Raw genomic sequence first — 5,000 nt, 5'->3', positions numbered from 1 at the left:
ACATCATCCAAGGATGTGGTTGGTTACCGCCCCCTTGGGACAGGACTGCGGCCATGACCTCTGACCTCTAACCCCTTAGCTGAAAAACCGCCTGCAGGCTGCTGTCCCATTTGTCCGTGGGTTCTGTTCTGCCCAGAGATGGGTTTAAAATGACGGCCCTCATGGGCTGCAATTGATTTGACGGGGAAATCAATTTTTGTTTAGATGCTCCTCTAAAGTACGGCAACCAGAAAAGCTGGCATTTAGGAAGATTTAAGAAGGTTTAAGAAGAAGACTTAAGGAGTTAAGAACCTCTGCGTTAGGCGGTGGGAGCTGGTTAGCCGCCATGATGCACACGTCTGACAGCGATCCTATCTGTAATGAGACCAAACTCATCTGTCTGGAGAATGTCACATTAACAGGTACAAGTTCACCGGCTTCCGCACACATCGAACCATAAAAGGCAGTTAGCAATGATTGCTTTTTAAATGGACCTGCCATTTTAAGCACTGGGATCCTTATGAAGCTTTCGGACAGCAAAATCCATAGCCCGCATTGATCAGCCTCCCCAGGCAGGGAGGTGTGGGACACGCCTGAACGCTGGGGGCCAGTCGATTCTCATCAGACTAACTACAATTGGGGGGGGGGGGGGGGGGGGGGGGGGATTTCAGACACTATTAACCCTCTCAAGAGAAGAGGTTTTTTTTTCAAAATTCTGTGTCAGTGCTCTAGAACTCCATTGCTTTCAATGACCAGTAGCGATTGTTACATCAGCGTTAGAATGTTTCGTTAAGAACAGTCTCATCACATATTTGTGATCTCACACCTTACTTAAAGGGTCACATCAACTCTTTGAGGTGATGTAGTTTCAGTCTCTCTTTAAAAAAAAAAAAAGCCAAAAAAAGAAAAGGAAAGTGGATTCCGGGCTGAGGGACAGAACAGTCCACATCTACATCTGACCCAAACAGACGGAGCCACCGACCGCACGGCGGGGTTGCGGATTTGCTCATTAACAGCTGGCCTTTAATGGGAAAAGCGAGTTTAAAATGGCGGGACTCGCTTCTTCCCCGAGACGAACAGAGTGCAGCAGGAGCCTACAGATGAGCCTATCTCAAACAGCCCAAACTTTCCTCTCCCCAGAGACGCCAAACTAAAGCTTAGACTGATAATTGCACATAAACTATAACATAAGGAGCACAGCTAATGAGAAAGTGCAATTAAAATTCCATTACCCTGCGAGGTGGAATTACCCTATTCCACGGGCAGTGGCGGGAGGTGATTCCTAATTAATGACTAATGACTTATTGAGTCCCAGTCTGGAAGCCGCTCTCTTTGTTAAAGGGCAGCCCGGCCCCAGAAGTCTGGATAGCGGAACTGAAGTTCTCTGACAGGCATCTGAACTTGAACAGAAGAAATTGGTCTGAAAAATATAAATGAATTTGCTTTTTAAAAAAAAAAGTTTTTACAAAATTTGTTTCCGACACGGCGAACAGCATGCCGGAAAGCAGGTGAACCGGAATAGGGGGGAAGTCGGTTTTAAAAGTACAAATATTCCTTTTTTGTGGAAAGGCTTTCTGACCTGGAAGAGAAGGCGCAGATCTGTAAAACACAAATTAAGTTGCGGACAAACAGCGGAACGTGAGAATGGGAGGCGTGAGGGTGACTAACAGAAATGAGTTTGCATGAAAGCCTGGGACAGAAAAAGACAGTTTGAAAAATGGAGACAACTTTATAAACGAGCAAGTGACCAAGAACTGTAGAAATGAGTTTTTTTGTGCTTTCCCTTCTTTTTCCAATTTGGAATGCCCAACTGTATAGTCAGTGCTTTTAACCGAACCCCTGCTATCGAATCAGGAGGGGTGTGGGCCAGCATGTGCTCTCCTCCGAAACACGTGATGTCACGCATGACGTCATCACAGAGATGAGTTGGAGGAAGACGCGTCGTGTGCAGCCTAACAGGCGAACTTGCAGCCGCCTGATCGACCAGCAGGGGGCGCTGGAGAGCAATGAGCGGGAACCCCTGCCGGCCGAGCCCTCCCTAAGGCTGGGGTTAGAGGCAGAGGTACAGGCGGGTTTGGGACCCGGGCTGTGGGGCTGGGGTTAGAGGCAGAGGTACAGGCGGGTTTGGGACCCGGGCTGTGGGGCTGGGGTTAGAGGCAGAGGTACAGGCGGGTTTGGGACCCGGGCTGTGGGGCTGGGGTTAGAGGCAGAGGTACAGGCGGGTTTGGGACCCGGGCTGTGGGGCTGGGGTTAGAGGCAGAGGTACAGGCGGGTTTGGGACCCGGGCTGTGGGGCTGGGGTTAGAGGCAGAGGTACAGGCGGGTTTGGGACCCGGGCTGTGGGGCTGGGGTTAGAGGCAGAGGTACAGGCGAGTTTGGGACCCGGGCTGTGGGGCTGGGGTTAGAGGCAGAGGTACAGGCGGGTTTGGGACCCGGGCTGTGGGGCTGGGGTTAGAGGCAGAGGTACAGGCGAGTTTGGGACCCGGGCTGTGGGGCTGGGGTTAGAGGCAGAGGTACAGGCGGGTTTGGGACCCGGGCTGTGGGGCTGGGGATAGAGGCAGAGGTACAGGCGGGTTTGGGACCCGGGCTGTGGGGCTGGGGTTAGAGGCAGAGGTACAGGCGGGTTTGGGACCCGGGCTGTGGGGCTGGGGTTAGAGGCAGAGGTACAGGCGGATTTGGGACCCGGGCTGTGGGGCTGGGGTTAGAGGCAGAGGTACAGGCGGGTTTGGGACCCGGGCTGTGGGGCTGGGGTTAGAGGCAGAGGTACAGGCGAGTTTGGGACCCGGGCTGTGGGGCTGGGGTTAGAGGCAGAGGTACAGGCGGGTTTGGGACCCGGGCTGTGGGGCTGGGGTTAGAGGCAGAGGTACAGGCGGGTTTGGGACCCGGGCTGTGGGGCTGGGGTTAGAGGCAGAGGTACAGGCGGGTTTGGGACCCGGGCTGTGGGGCTGGGGTTAGAGGCAGAGGTACAGGCGGGTTTGGGACCCGGGCTGTGGGGCTGGGGTTAGAGGCAGAGGTACAGGCGGGTTTGGGACCCGGGCTGTGGGGCTGGGGTTAGAGGCAGAGGTACAGGCGAGTTTGGGACCCGGGCTGTGGGGCTGGGGTTAGAGGCAGAGGTACAGGCGGATTTGGGACCCGGGCTGTGGGGCTGGGGTTAGAGGCAGAGGTACAGGCGGGTTTGGGACCCGGGCTGTGGGGCTGGGGTTAGAGGCAGAGGTACAGGCGGGTTTGGGACCCGGGCTGTGGGGCTGGGGTTAGAGGCAGAGGTACAGGCGGGTTTGGGACCCGGGCTGTGGGGCTGGGGTTAGAGGCAGAGGTACAGGCGGGTTTGGGACCCGGGCTGTGGGGCTGGGGTTAGAGGCAGAGGTACAGGCGGGTTTGGGACCCGGGCTGTGGGGCTGGGGTTAGAGGCAGAGGTACAGGCGGGTTTGGGACCCGGGCTGTGGGGCTGGGGTTAGAGGCAGAGGTACAGGCGGGTTTGGGACCCGGGCTGTGGGGCTGGGGTTAGAGGCAGAGGTACAGGCGGGTTTGGGACCCGGGCTGTGGGGCTGGGGTTAGAGGCAGAGGTACAGGCGGGTTTGGGACCCGGGCTGTGGGGCTGGGGTTAGAGGCAGAGGTACAGGCGGGTTTGGGACCCGGGCTGTGGGGCTGGGGTTAGAGGCAGAGGTACAGGCGGGTTTGGGACCCGGGCTGTGGGGCTGGGGTTAGAGGCAGAGGTACAGGCGGGTTTGGGACCCGGGCTGTGGGGCTGGGGTTAGAGGCAGAGGTACAGGCGGGTTTGGGACCCGGGCTGTGGGGCTGGGGTTAGAGGCAGAGGTACAGGCGGGTTTGGGACCCGGGCTGTGGGGCTGGGGTTAGAGGCAGAGGTACAGGCGGGTTTGGGACCCGGGCTGTGGGGCTGGGGTTAGAGGCAGAGGTACAGGCGGGTTTGGGACCCGGGCTGTGGGGCTGGGGTTAGAGGCAGAGGTACAGGCGGGTTTGGGACCCGGGCTGTGGGGCTGGGGTTAGAGGCAGAGGTACAGGCGGGTTTGGGACCCGGGCTGTGGGGCTGGGGTTAGAGGCAGAGGTACAGGCGGGTTTGGGACCCGGGCTGTGGGGCTGGGGTTAGAGGCAGAGGTACAGGCGGGTTTGGGACCCGGGCTGTGGGGCTGGGGTTAGAGGCAGAGGTACAGGCGGGTTTGGGACCCGGGCTGTGGTGCTGGGGTTAGAGGCAGAGGTACAGGCGGGTTTGGGACCCGGGCTGTGGGGCTGGGGTTAGAGGCAGAGGTACAGGCGGGTTTGGGACCCGGGCTGTGGGGCTGGGGTTAGAGGCAGAGGTACAGGCGGGTTTGGGACCCGGGCTGTGGGGCTGGGGTTAGAGGCAGAGGTACAGGCGGGTTTGGGACCCGGGCTGTGGGGCTGGGGTTAGAGGCAGAGGTACAGGCGGGTTTGGGACCCGGGCTGTGGGGCTGGGGTTAGAGGCAGAGGTACAGGCGGGTTTGGGACCCGGGCTGTGGGGCTGGGGTTAGAGGCAGAGGTACAGGCGGGTTTGGGACCCGGGCTGTGGGGCTGGGGTTAGAGGCAGAGGTACAGGCGGGTTTGGGACCCGGGCTGTGGGGCTGGGGTTAGAGGCAGAGGTACAGGCGGGTTTGGGACCCGGGCTGTGGGGCTGGGGTTAGAGGCAGAGGTACAGGCGGGTTTGGGACCCGGGCTGTGGGGCTGGGGTTAGAGGCAGAGGTACAGGCGGGTTTGGGACACAGGAGTGGGAATGGTGCTCACATGCATACAGAGCCATTATGACCGCAGGACTTCCAGGCCTCTCTCATTTCCCTCTCTTTTCATCCTCTCCTCTCCTCCCTCTATCATTCAAACAGCAAGGGCTGCCATTTTCCCCTGCGTACACACACACACACACACACGTGTGCACACACACTCTCTTTCACACACACGCACACACACAAACTCTCTCTCACACACAGATACCTGCACAGGCACATACATACACACATACACACACGCACACACACACAAACTGACACACACACA

The 5,000-nt window shown here is 58.4% G+C and overlaps 1 protein-coding gene across 4 annotated transcripts in view; it reads right to left on the bottom strand.

Annotated features, from left to right (window-relative positions):
• LOC118235743 (teneurin-2-like) overlaps nt 1-5,000 on the bottom strand; it is a 364,321-nt gene that overhangs the window by 30,949 nt on the left and 328,372 nt on the right. The gene's annotated exons all lie outside the window — the stretch shown is intronic.

This window comes from Anguilla anguilla, chromosome 9 (genome assembly GCF_013347855.1).
Source record: "Anguilla anguilla isolate fAngAng1 chromosome 9, fAngAng1.pri, whole genome shotgun sequence".
In the NCBI taxonomy this organism is placed as follows: Eukaryota; Metazoa; Chordata; class Actinopteri; order Anguilliformes; family Anguillidae; genus Anguilla; species Anguilla anguilla.
This window is presented reverse-complemented; position numbering and strand designations above follow the sequence as displayed.